This window comes from Piliocolobus tephrosceles, chromosome 14, assembly GCF_002776525.5.
Source record: "Piliocolobus tephrosceles isolate RC106 chromosome 14, ASM277652v3, whole genome shotgun sequence".
NCBI classification, from domain to species: Eukaryota; Metazoa; Chordata; class Mammalia; order Primates; family Cercopithecidae; genus Piliocolobus; species Piliocolobus tephrosceles.
Genome location: NC_045447.1, coordinates 84680186 through 84694561, shown reverse-complemented (window position 1 = coordinate 84694561; position 14376 = coordinate 84680186). Strand labels below are relative to the sequence as shown.

Here is a 14376-nt window from a genome sequence, read left to right as displayed (position 1 = left end):
AGGACACCTGGTTAAGTATTCAGGTTTCTCAGGCAGTGGGCAGACCATAGAGCTCCCAAGAGATTATGACCTCTGTCTTCAGCTACCAGGGTGGATAGCGAAAGACCACCAGGTGGGGGCAGAGATAGGAGTGTCTGAGCTAAGTCTCTCCTTGGGCAGGGCTTGCTGTGGCTGCTGTGGGGGATGGGGTTGTGGTTCCCAGTCCAATGGAGTTATATTCCAAGGGGGATTGTGGTTGCCTCTACTGAGTCATACAGGTCACTGGGGAAGTGAGGGAAAGCCAGCAGTCACAGGTCTCACCCTGCTCCCACACAGTCCATAGTCCCAAAGGCCAGTCTCACTCCCACCATGCCCCCACGACAGCACCAAGTCTATTTCCAGACATCCAGTGACCAGGGCTGAGAACTTGCCCCAGACCACTAGCCTCCCCATTGAGAAACCAAGCAGACTCAGTTTTTCAGCCTCACAGGGAACCTGCAGCAGTGATCCAGTTCCTTCAAAGGGTCTGTCGATTCTCTCAGCTTTCCTGGTATATTCCTGAGGTAGTTCTTGGAGCAAAAGTTCATGATCTGAGTCTCCATACACTGCTCTATTTGTCCAAGCAGGGGCTGCAAGCTAGTCCTGACTCCTACCCACCATCTTCCTTAATTTCAGATGGATGCGTTTTCATTGACTGCACCGTATTGCATTCAATTGCAACATTTACAAATAAAGTATATTTGTGGAAATGAATCAAATCCCTAGGAAGAATATTTAATCCAGACAAAATTATTTAGATAAGACAAAAACGATCCAAAGACCACAACAAGAAGAAGTGTTCCTCAACATTGTTGTAGGGAGGGGTGGCATTATCCTGTATATCGTAAAGTCATGACACTACTGTGAACATGGCAAGGTTGGCAAATCCTTCTCCCTCCCCATCCTAGTCCATCAAGCAAGACCATACTTATACTATCCATGTCAGATAAGACACCTGACTTTTTTTCTTTAACAACTCTCCCAAGGAGGATCCACAGCCTTCATTTACAACCCATTGAAGTGTTTAGCAACTCTCAAGGCGTTTTTTGAAAAATATTCCCCCAGCACTGATGCTCAAATCCCCAAACAACTATTTCCTGCAACATGTAATCATTAAGGCCATGACATGCTTGTGATGTCTTACCTCAAGTGGTCCCTGATTCTGGTCTGTAACTCCCTCATCATTTAAGCCGTATCCTCTAATACACTGCCTACATTCCTCCGTTGTCTCCAAGTTCCCATTCCCCCTCACCTTCAGCAGATGCTATCCCTTGTTACTTCTTATAATATTCAGTCTCAGCCAAGCTTCCTTCCTATCATTCTTTTCCATTCACGAATATTAGTTTATTCACTCACCCTCTTTGCTTTTCCTCCTCTCTCTGAAGACCTCTGTTCTTGGCTAAACCCAAATCCTCCCTGGCCTCCATTCTCTAGGATCTCATCCATCATGTACTTGCTCTTTCCTTTTACACTTACACTGTTTCCCTGTCCAAGGGCTTTTCCCCCTTCTGCTATAAGCACATTCAAGGCCCTCATCAATCTGAGAAGTCCTTGACTACTCTCCACCAAGCCTGCAAGGTAGCATCTAACCTTTCCCCTCTTAACCAGCAAACTCTGAGAGGTAGTCAGCCTTCCTACAACTTCCTCACCTCCAGCACTCTAAATTCTTGACTCACTCACTCACTCTGCAAACTCTTGCATCCCAGCTTCTACCCCACCAAATGTATTCACACAGCTTTCCATACTCCTGAAGATTCCAAATGATCTCCTAACCCCAGTAATCATCTTCCTGAAGCTCTCAGTCACTTTGGCAGTGTTGATTTTATCCACTTCTTCCTGCAACTATTTTCTACTTTGAGGGGAAACCACAGTTTAAAGCCTAATTCCATGAGTTACTCTGCCTCTCTGAGCCCATTTTCCAATTAGCAAAGTGGGAATAGATACTCACTGTACAGATTTTTTGTGAGCATTAAATGAGATCATACATGTAATATGCCCAGTATGTAATTGGCTGTCACTGTAAGATGAAAGCTCTATTTATTTTTACTTTTCCTTGGTGTCAAAGTTCCTGAGTATTCTGCCTTTCTGACCACTCCTTTGTCTTCTTCATTAGATATACTTATTTCTTCACTTCACCTTCCACCAAACTTATAAAGTCCTATGGTTTCAAATATCATGTCTACATGAATAACCTCTAGGTCTGCCTCCAAACCTAGCTTCCCTCCCTGCCCACCCCTTTCTGATTGCCTACTGGACCACTCCCTCAGGTGTCACTTAGCACTTCAAATTCAATCAAAGTAACTGTCTTAAAAATATAATAATAATAATAATATAAACAAAGTAATCATCTTTCCTCTAAAACCTGATTTCAACCTGATTTTCCTATTTCTGTTCATATAGCCACCATCTTTTCAATTATCTAGGTTCAAAGCCTCCTCCAAATTCCTCCCTTTGTCCAAGAAAACGCTTGCCAATTCTGAGCAATTTTTGCCTCCACAATATCTGTCCTGTCAATCCCATGTCGATCTATTCATTTTCCTCCTTGCTCAGCAACATTAGGCCTTCAGGATTTTTTCTTTGATTTGTTGCAGTGGCCTCTGAAGGGTCTTCCTCCTTCCTATTGAGCACATTCCTGTCCATTCCCAATATTTCAGTTAGAGGAATAATAATAATACTAACTCAAAGCTTTGATGAAGACACTCTTCTACCAATAAAATCCTTCACGACTTCCAATGTAGACATGACTACTTGAACTCATCCTTCTCTTCTTCTCCTGGAAAGCTTCAAGAAATAGTAAAGAAAAAAGAAAGAAAGAAAAACAATCAGACTGCATTTTTGGTGAAGCTAGGAACTATATTCCAAAATGTTTGTATATACAGGAGCTATGCGGGAGGAAGGAGGAAGGGGTGAAAGCAGAGGAGATAGAAATTAACAGTGGCAAATTTAGACTCTGTTAATTTAGACTCTGCTCCCTGGGAGCACTTAACATTTCCCAGGAGGAAACATATTCAGTATACCAGCATCCCAGGGGTGACATGCGAAGTCTATAAATAGAAATGTGTGAATGGAGAACGATTAGGCTGTGGGCTTGAAGGTTATTCACACTCGATGTTCAGTGATGTTCATATGAAAGAATGAAAGCTTGTGTTATAAAAGAGAGAAACCCCTCAAAACAACTCCCCCAGCTAATAAGAAGACACTCATTTCAAGAATCCATGACTGTGTAACCATGAACAACCTGTACTATGAACAACTAAGTTTTGCTTAATTTAGAAAACAATCTACACTGTTCTTTTTGCAGATTCACACCATGTGTTCTCTAGATGCCTTGTTTTCACATGTAACCAAGATGTGAAAAAGACCCTAACACAAAATAAAATACTTTAACTCAAAAAAAAAAAAAAAAAGAAAGAAAGAAATTAACAGTGGCAGTCCTCACAAAGTGCCAACAAAAATATTATTCCTGGGTGTGAGTAACACCCCAACATGCAAAGTTCTCTCCTTTGTCTGGAACAGCATGTGCAAAAACAAGAGTGAGTTGGATGGTGGCAGGAGGCCCTCCTGTCACTGACTTAGTACACAGAAATAGAGGCGGTGGGCCACGTATTGAATTATGCAGATAAGCCGTGCTTGCAGGAGGGAATTTGACATTGTAGTAGATTAGAAGGAAGCCTTCCAGTTGTGATCATTAATAACTAGCCTGAAATGCTATCCTGGGCCTATTGTAATGCAGCTATTAAATCATAAATAATAAAAAAGGGATTAGCGATTAGCATAGACTGCATACAGAGATATTCTAACAAAGAATAACAAAAGGGCAAAATCTATTAACAGAAGAATAATACTCTTTATAAAAATGTTTCTCGGTAGTCAGAAGTCTAAGTTTCAAAAACACTAAATAAATTTTTCCCCTTTTTATGTGTCTGCTTGATCAGCATTAAACTGCTATGGCTAAAGTTTTACAGAACTATATAATCTGAATGTTGGTCTCTTTGTACACATCTTTTCTATACTGCAGACCTTCATTCACTTTCATATGTGTATCATTTTTAATGTCGTGTTACTTTTGTTCAATAAAAACTTTGTGATAAAAAGTGGAGAAAAATTTTTCTGAGGAACAGATGAACATTATGAATAAGTAGGTATCATAACATTTAAAAATATTTAATCTTATTGAAGCACTCATCTATGAAGAAATACTTAAAGGTTGAAATACCAAAATTCAGGTAAGAGTCGATGAGGCAGCAAAAGGAGATAAAGTATGAATAGCACACAGGAATGAAGTGTGGGGGAATCATCACAGAATTGCAGATGAAATGAGAAATGGTGCAAGATCAAATATACACTGTGAAAAACCCAGTGCAGGACACAGAGGATAGAAATGTGAACAAAAATGAAATGAAGTGGCAATAAAGAGTTCATTGGGATTAAAGAGAAATTATATGACAGAAAGTGGAGATCCAACAAAAGCACAACTGGTCTCTAAGGAAGGAAACCAAAATAATGAATTAAAGCAAATTTTTAAAATATAATTACAGAATTTAAAATATAATTTAGCTATGTTTTCATTTTTTAAAAATATTAAACTTGATCTAGATATTGAAAGAGCCACCTTATGCCGGGAGGAACTGACCCACAATCGCCAGTGCCCAAGAAAGATCCTAATAAAGTTACTAAACTTCACAGAAAAAGAAAGGATACCCTGGGCCTCCAGGCAAAATGATCAAGTCTTTTATGAGGGGGAAAATTGAGCTGGCCTTAGACTTTCTTTTTCCTCTTTCAACTTTTATTTTAGATTCCGGGGTACATGTGCAGGTTTGTTACATGGGAAAATTGCATGTCCCTGGGGTTTTGCGTACAAATTATTTCATCATCCAGGTAGCAGTGAGCATAGTACTCAATGGTTAATTTTTCAGTCTTCACTCTCCTCCCACCCTCCACCCTCAAGTAAGTCCCAGTGTCTCTTGTTCTCCCCTTTGTGTCCATGTGTACTCAGTGTTTAGCATCCACTTATAATTGAGAACACTGATATTTGGCTTTCCATTCCTGTGTTAATTTGCTTAGAATAATGGCCTGCAGCTGCATCCATGTAGCTGCAAAGGATATGATTTCATTCTTTTTTAAGGCTGTGTAATATTCCATGGTGTATATATGCCATATTTTCTTTATCCAATTCACCATTAATGGGCAGGGTTGATTCCATGTCTTTGCTATTGCAAAAAGTGCTGTGGTAAAAATACATGTGCATGTGTCTTTATGGTAGAATAATTAATATTCCTTTGAGTATATACCCAGTAATGGGATTACTGGGTTGAATGGTAGTTCTAAGTTCTTTGAGATATCTCTGGACAGCTTTCCACAGGAGCTAAACTAATTTACATTCCCATTACATTATAATAATGCTTATTAGAGCAGTATATAAGCATTCCCTTTTCTCTGCAACCTCACCAAAATCTGTTGTTTTTTTTTTTTGACTTTTTAGTGCTAGCCATTCTGAATGGCATGAGATAGTATCTCATTTTGGCTTTGATTTGCATTTCTCTAATGATTAGTGATATTGAGCAGTTTTTCCCATGATTATTGGCCGCGTATATTTGCTTCTTTTAAGAAGTATCTGTTAAGCTGGGTGTGGTGACTCACACCTGTAATCTCAGCACTTTAGGAGGCCGAGGCTGGCAGATTGCTTGAGGTCAGGAGTTCAAGACCAGCTTGGCCAACATGGCAAAACAGTGTCTCTCCTAAAAATAGAAAAATTAGCCAGGCATGGTGGTGGACACCTGTAATCCCAGCTACCCGGGAGGCTGCGGCAAGAGAATTGCTTGAACCCGGGAGGCACAGGTTGCAGTCAGCTGAGATCGAGTCATTCCATTCCAGCCTGGGTGACAGAGTGAGACTCCATCTCAAAAAAAAAAAAAAAAGTGTCTGTTTATGTCTTTTGCCCATTTTTAAATGAGGTTATTTTTACTTGTTAATTTGCTTAAGTTCCTTATATATTCTGGAAATTAGACCTTTGTTGGATGTATAATTTGCAAAGATTTTCCTCTATTCTTTAGGTTGTCCATTTACTCTGTTGATAGTTTATTTTGTTGTGCAGAAGCTCCTTAGGTTAATTAGGTCTCACTTGTCTAATTTGGTTTTGTTGCAATTGCTTTTGGAGTGTTTGTTGTGGAATCTGTGCCAGGTGCTATGTTCAGAATGATATGTCCTAGGTTTTCTCTTGGGATTTTCATAGTTTTAGGTTTTATATTTAAGTCTTTACTCCATCTTGAGTTGATTTTTGTATGTAGTGAAAGGAAAGGGTCCAGTGTCAATCTTCTGCATATGGCTAACCAGTTATCCCAGCTCCATTTACTGAATACGGAGTCCTTGCCCTATTGCTTGCTGGTGTTGACTTTGTCAAAGATCTGATTCCTGTAGGTATATGGCTTTGTTTCTGGGTTCTCTAACCTGTTCCATTGGTTTATGTGTCTCTTTTTGTACTAGCATGATGCTGGTTTTGTTATTGTAGCCTTGTGGTATAGTTTAAAGTCAGGTAGTGTGATGCCTCCAGCTTTGTTTTTTTGCTTAGGATTGCTTTGGCTCTTCAGGCTCTTTTTGGGTTGCATATGAATTTTAGAATAGGTTTTCCTTTTCTTTTTTTCTGAGATGTGATTTCACTCTGATGCCCAGGCTGCCATGATCATGGCTCACTGCAGCCTCGACCTCCCAAGTTCAAGTGATCCTCCCATCTCGGCCTCCCAAGTAGCTGGGACCACAGGTACATGCCACCATGCCTGTCTACTATTTTGTATTACTTATAGAGATGAGGTCTCCCTGTGTTGCCCAGGTTGGTCTCAAACTGCTGGGATCAAGTGATCTTCCTGCCTCTGTCTCCAAAAATGCTGGGAATACAGGCATAAGCCACCATACCTGGCCAGTTTATTCTAATTCTATGAAAAATTACACTGGTAATTTGATACAAACAGCATTGAATCTGCACGTTGCTTTGAGTAGTATGGCCATTTTAACAATGTTAATTATCCCTATCCATGAGCATGTAATGTTTTTCCATTTGTTTATGTTGTCTGTTTTCTTTCAATAGTGTTTTGTAATTCTCGCTACAGAGATCTTTCACCACCCTTGTTAGCTAAGTATTCCTAAATATTTTATTGTTTTTGTAGCTATTGTGACTGAGATTGCATTCTTGATTTGTCTCTCAGCTTGGACATTATTGGTGTATAGAAATACTACTGATTTTTGTACATTTATTTTATATTCTGAAATTTTACTGAAGTTGTTTATCAGTTCTAGGAGACTTTGGGCAGAGACCATGGGACTTTCTATGTATAGAATCATTTTGTCTGTGAACAAAGATAGTTTGACTTCCTCTCTTCCTATTGGGATGCCTTGTATTTCCTTATTTTGCCTGATTGCTCTGTCTAGGGATTCTAGTACTATGCTGAATACAAGTAGTGAGAGTGGGCATCCTTGTCTCGTTCCAGTTCTCAAGGGGAATGCTTCCAGCTTTTGCTTGTTCAGTATGATGGTGGCTGTAGGTTTGTCATAGATGGCTCTTGTATTTTTAAGGTATGTTCCTTCAGTGCCTAGTTTGTTGAAGGTTTTTAACATAAAGGGATGTTGAATTTTGTTGAAAGCTTTTTCTGTGTCTATGAAGATGATCATGTGTTTTTTGTTTTTAGTTCTGTTTATGTGATGAATCACATTTATTTATTTTTGTATGATGAACCAACCTTGCATCCCAGGAAAAAAACCTACTTGATCATGGTGGATAAGTTTTTTGATGTGCTGCTGGATTCAATTTGCTAGTATTTTGTTGATAATTTTTGCTTCTGTGTTCATTAGGGATATTGGCCTGAAGTTCTCTTTTTTTCACTGTGTCTCTGCCAGGTTTGGTTATGAATGATGCTGACCTCATAAAATGAGTTAAGGAAGCATCATTCCTCTTCAATTTTTTGGAATATTTTCAGTAGGATTGGTACCACCTCTTATTTATATGTCTAGAAAATTTAGCTGTGAATCTCTCTGGTACAGGGCATTTTCTTGTTAGTAGATTTTTTATTACTGAGTCCATTTCAGAACTTGCTATTGGTCTGTTCAGGTATTCAGTTTCTTCCTGGTTCAATGTTGGGAGGTTGTATGTTACAAGGAATTTATTGATTTCTTCTAGGTTTCTAGTTCTTGTGCATAGAGGTGTCCCTAATAGTCTCTGAGGTTTTTTGTTTTTGTTTTTTGTTTTTTCCATGGGGTCAGTGGTAATGTCATCTTTGTCATTTCTGATTGTGTTTATTTGGATCTTCTCTCGTTTTTCTTTATTAGTCTAGCTAGTGGTCTATCAATCTTACGTATTTTTTCAAAAAACCAACTCTTAGTTCCATTGATTATTTTTTAGTATTATACTTTAAGTTCTGGGTTACATGTGCAGAACATGCAGACTTGTTACATAGGTACATATGTGGCATGGTGGTTTGCTGCACCCATCAACCCATCATCTACATTGGGTATTTCTCCTAATGCTCTCCCTCCCCTAGCTCCTCACCCCCTAACAGGCCCTAGTGTGTGATGTGCTCTTCCCTGTGTCCATGTTTTCTCATTGTTCAACTCCCACTTATGAGTGAGAACATGCAGTGTTTGGTTTTCTGTTCCTATGTTAGTTTGCTGAGAATGATGGTTTCCAGATTCATCCATGTCCCCGCAAAGGTCATGAACTCATCCTTTTCTATGGTTGCATAGTATTCCATGGTGTATATGTGCCACATTTTCTTTATCCAGTCTATCATTGATGGGCATTGTGGTTGGTTCCAAGTCTTTGCTATTGTGAATAGTGCTTCAATAAACATATGTGTGCATGTGTCTTCATAGTAAAATGATTTATAATCCTTTGGGTATATACCCAGTAATGAGATTACTGGGTCAAATTGTATTTCTGGTTCTAGATCCTTGAGGAATTGCCACACTGTCTTCCACAATGGAAGAACTAATTTACACTCCCACCAGTGAAAAAGTGTTCCTATTTCTCCATATCCTCTCAGCAAATGTTTCCTGACTTTTTAATGATTGCCATTCTAACAAGCGTGAGCTGGTGTCTTATTGTGGGTTTGATTTAAATTTCTCTAATGACCAGTGATGATTAACTTTTTTTCATATGTTTGTTGGCTGCACAAATGTCTTCTTTTGAGAAGTGTCTGTTCATATTCTTTGTCCACTTTTTGATGGAGTTGTTTTTTTCTTGTAAATTTGTTTAAGTTCTTTATAGATTCTGGATATTAGCCCTTTGTCAGATGGATAGATTGCAAAAATGTTCTCCCATTCTGTAGGTTGCCTGCTCATTCTGATGATAGTTTCTTTTGCTGTGCAGAAGCTCTTCAATCTAATTAGATCCCATTTGTTAGTTTTGGCTTTTGTTGTCATTGCTTTTGGTGTTTTAGTCATGAAGACTTTGCCCATGCCTATGTCCTGAATGGTATTGCCTAGGTTTTCTTCTAGGGTTTTTATGGTTTTGGGTTTTATGTTTAAGTCTTTAATCCACCTCGAGTTAATTTTTGTATAAGGTGTAAGGAAGGGGTCCAGTTTCACTTCTCTGCATATGGCTAGCCAGTTTTCCAAACACTATTGAATAGGGAATCCTTTCCCCATTGCTTCTTTTGTCATGTTTATCAAAGATCAGGTGGTTGTAGATGTGTGGCATTATTTCTGAGGCCTCTGCTCTGTTCCATTGATCTATATATCTGTTTTGGTACCCATACCATGCTGTTTTTGTTACTGTAGCCTTGTAGTATAGTTTGAAGACAGGAAGTGTGATGCCTCCAGGTTTGTTATTTTTGCTTAGGATTGTCTTGGCTATGTAGGCCCTTTTTTGGTTCCATATGAAATTTAAGATAGTTTTTTCTGATTCTGTGAAGAAAGCCAATGGTAGCTTGATGGGAATAGCATTGAATCTATAAATTACTTTTGGCAGTATGGCCATTTTCACAATATTGATTCCACCTATCCATGAGCATGGAATGTTTCTCTGTTTGTTTGTGTCCTCTCTTATTTCCTTGAGCAGTGGTTTATAGTTCTCCTTGAACAGGTCCTTCACATCCCTTGTAAGTTTTATTCCTAGGTATTTTATTCTCTTTGTAACAATTGTGAATGGGAGTTCACTCATGATTTGGCTCTCTGTTTGTCTATTATTGGTGTATAGAAATACTTGTGATTTTTGCACATTGATTTTGTATCCTGAGACTTTGCTGAGGTTGCTTATCAGCTAAAGGAGATTTGGGGCTGAAATGGTGGAGTTTTCTGAATATACAATCATGTCATCTGCAAGCAGAAACAGTTTTACTTCCCCTCTTCCTGTTTGAATACCCCTTATTTCTTTCTCTTGCCTGATTTCCCTGGCCAGAACTTCCAATACTGTGTTGAATAGGAGTGGTTAGAGAGGGCATCCTTGTCTTGTGACAGTTTTCAAAGGGAATACTTCCAGGTTTTGCCCATTCAGTATGATATTGACTGTGGGTTTGTCATAAATAGCTTTTATTATTTTGAGATACATTCCATCAATACTTAGTTTATTGAGAGTTTTCAGCATGAAGGGGTGTTGAATTTTGTTGAAGGCCTTTTTTGCATCTATTGAGATAATCATGTGTTTTTTGTCGTTGGTTGTCCAATGACTCCATGTTTAGCCCTCATTTCTGGAGGGCAGCCTGGCCAGCAGATTGCTCCAGCCAATTGGCAAAATACTTCTGTCGTGGGGACATGCAAGATCAGATAGCCAGAATGGTACTGCTACATCGATTTGTTTCTAAAAGCACAGGTCCCACATACCCTAGGAGTGGCACTGCTCCTTCACAGCACTTACATAGTCTGAAAGTATGCTGTTCATGAATTTATTTGCTTACTTCCCCGCCACCAGTAGGATGTAAGCTCTGTGAAGAGGTTGACCTTGGCTACCTTGTTTGTCACTGGATATTCAATGACAAATCAGTTCCCAGCAGAGAAAGTATTCAATGAATATCTGTTGAGGAGATAAATGAATTACTGCATGAAATAATGTATTTAATTACAGACTTCTCCTCTTGACTGTAAGCTCTCAAGACAAAGTATTCTGCTTTATACATCTTGGTCCTCATGCTGGCATACTGCTTCCCATATGAGGAGGCATGAAATCATTATCTTTGAATGCATAAATAATTAAATGAACAAACAGATGAATGAGTGAATGAATGAACATATGCTATCTACACTATCTACATTCTTAATTTTATCCTCACATTAGAATCACTGGGGAACTTTTAAAAACTGCAATGCCCAGGACCAATTAAACTGGAATCTGTGGGGGTGTGCCCCAGGCATGAGTATATTTTAAAGCTCTTTAGGCAGTTCCAAGTGCACAGCCATAGTTGAGAATAGGGTGACCAGCCACCAGGTTTATTCAGGCTTGACACATCTCCCAGAGTGCAGGAATTTAAATGCTAACACTATGACTACACTGTGCAAGCCTGGATGGCTGGTCACCCTAGCTGAGAACCACTGATCCAAACTGTCACCCACGGCCATTCTTGAGTGACGTATTTTCAATTTTTGAAAGTCAAGATTCGTTGGTTTCATGCTTCCATTTGACACTTGCCTAATTACATTGAGGCCTGTAGCTCACCTTGACCTCAATAACTGCTTCCTGCTATGTGTCCCTGTTCAGGCTCGAGCTGCTATCATTGACTTGGGTGACATACTAATTTGTAACATACAAATGGCAAAGGAAATGATTAAACCTTTCCAGCAAGTCAGCACCAACCAGTAGACCAGCTAAAGAAGCAAAGGAACATGTAAAGTGCTACCTTTCCAAAAGCAATCGCAGTGAGCCCTCACTTCTTTTCCTCCCCAAATTGATGACAGTATATTTTGACACATTTCTACTTATCACTTGTGTATGCCAGTTACCCTGGTATGAGTGTGCAGTCCCTCTTGTTACCTGAGGAGATAAATAATTTTTAATGGAAAATTCCATGTGAAAGCTGAAATGATATTCATCATTGTAAACACTAATAAATTTACTTCAAGTATGTGGTCGATAATAAGGGCATTAATGTGTGGACACCAGAATCAGAAATGCTCTTCAACCTATGAAGGGAACTGAGCACCACAGCTCTCAAGGGCCTTGTTACTCAAAGCGTGGCCCCAGATCAGCAGCAGCGGCCTCATCTGGGAGCTTGTTAGACACACGGAACCTTAGGCCCCACCCAAGAGCTACTGAATCAGGTCTGCAGCTGGGACCCAAGAATCTGTGTCTTAAAAAGTTCTCTGAGTTGTAATCATGCATGCTAAAATTTGAGAAGTATTCACTTAGCAAATATTTTTTGCTTAATGTATAATGTCAGTATCTCAGAGCCCAGAGGGAAGAGGCGAGGGTAAGCAGGAAAGGAGGCACACAGCGCAGTAGTTCCCAGCCTCTGCTGCATATTGGAAGCACCTGGAGAGCTTTAAAAATATCCACGCCTGGATCCCATCCCAAGCAACATGATTTAATTGATATGGGATGCACCCTGAGCAAAGCTTCCCAGGTGATTCTAATGTGCAGCAAAGTTTGGGAATCACTGATATGAGTTAACCACCAGGAACCCTGCCCCCCTCCTCATTGTTTCTGGCCTTGACTGCTGGCGAACCCAGAGGAATGAACAGCGTACACATTTGCTATCTTCCTTTCCCAAACATCAGAAGCAGCAATGATGAAGAAGAATTCTCCGGATCTGACTCTCACCTCTGGTTTGATGAATACTTGTTCCATTTACCCGGTTAGTAGCTGTTTTATCTTTGACTATTCAACCTCCCTGGATCTCAGTAGTCTTATGTGTTTCAGTGAGACAGGAGACAATAAGACCCGGTCTCCAGATTAATTGGGATGTTACATATGACATGTGGAAGTGCCTAATACTTTGCCCAGCACATGTTTGATGTTTAAAAACTCTGAGCCAAGGAAGATTGTCTCTTTATCCTCCTCCCTGATCGTGAGATATCCAGCAGCGTGAAACTGGGCAAATATTTAGGGGTGTCTCTTCTTCAGTGCACTAAGGGTGTTGGTGAATTGTGAAAAACCTGTTAACACATGAATTCACTTATACAATCTCATTTCAGTCTCACACCCCAGCCACGTAAACCGGATAATATTTATTGCCTCCATTTCACAGATGATCAACAGTGGCTGAGAGGAGTCCATACAGCCACAGGGACCCTCACTTGGCCCTCCTGCCTGGAGCCTAATGTTCCTTTAGTTACTGCACTGCCTCCATTTCCAGCTTCCCCTCCAGCTGCTTGGCAGGCTGCCTCTATGGACAGAACGCATTCACCTAGGAGAACTCTGCGCTGATAGAACCTCCTGTGATGATAGAAATGTTCTAGATCTGTGCTTTCCAGTTCAATAGTTACTAGCCACATGGAACTATTAAGTTATTAAAATGTGGCTAGTCTGACTGAGGAATTATAACTTTAATTTTCTTTAATTTTAATTAATTTAAACTTAGCCACCTGTGAACTGCACAGCTCTAGAGACAGAATCTGGAGAAAAATGAGAACCTGAGAAATAGTTCCAATGGCTTCTACCCACAAATCAAAGTAAACCTAAGCCGCTGGTTTGCCTCTCTGTTAAAAGACCTTCCTAACTCTTTTTCAGGAAAATGGCAAGTTGGTACACTAGTTGATGAGAGCACCCTTCCCATGCAAAATACTATTCAAGGGATGCCTTGAAACTAGTGATTGGCCAGCAGAAACAAAATGTGTGGTAGAGCAGAGCTTCTCGAAATTGAGTGTGCACACAAGTCATCTGGGATCTTGTGAAAACACAGATTCTGGTTTAGTAGGTCTGGGACAGGGCCTGAGGCTTGCATTTCTAAGAAGTGCCAGGGTGGCGCTGCTGCAGCTGCTCTGTGAACCACACCTTGCCTACCTAGCCAGACCATAGAGCAGTGCTGCTCACCAGGCCACTTTTGCTCCCTTCACACATGGGGGCATTTGGCAATGTCTGAATACATTTTTGAGCATCATGTCTGGGAGGATGGGGACGGGAAGTGCTATTGACATCTACTGGGTTCAGTCAAAGTGCGCTATTAATAATCTACAATGAACTTGTATGCGTGCATCAAAATATCACATGAACACCATAAACATGCACAAGTATTATATATCAAAAAAGCATGGAGCTTCAAAGACCTTCTTTTTAAAAAGCTAACACGGTGAAACCCCGTCTCTACTAAAAAATACAAAAAACTAGCCAGACGAGGTGGCGGGCCCCTGTAGTCCCAGCTATTCGGGAGGCTGAGGCAGGAGAATGGCGTAAACCCGGGAGGCGGAGCTTGCAGTGAGCTGAGATCCGGCCACTGCCCTCCA

At 40.1% G+C, this 14376-nt stretch overlaps 1 protein-coding gene across 33 annotated transcripts in view; it reads left to right on the top strand.

Annotated features, from left to right (window-relative positions):
• TRPM3 (transient receptor potential cation channel subfamily M member 3) overlaps positions 1-14376 on the top strand; it is a 908811-nt gene that overhangs the window by 782450 nt on the left and 111985 nt on the right. The window lies entirely within an intron of this gene.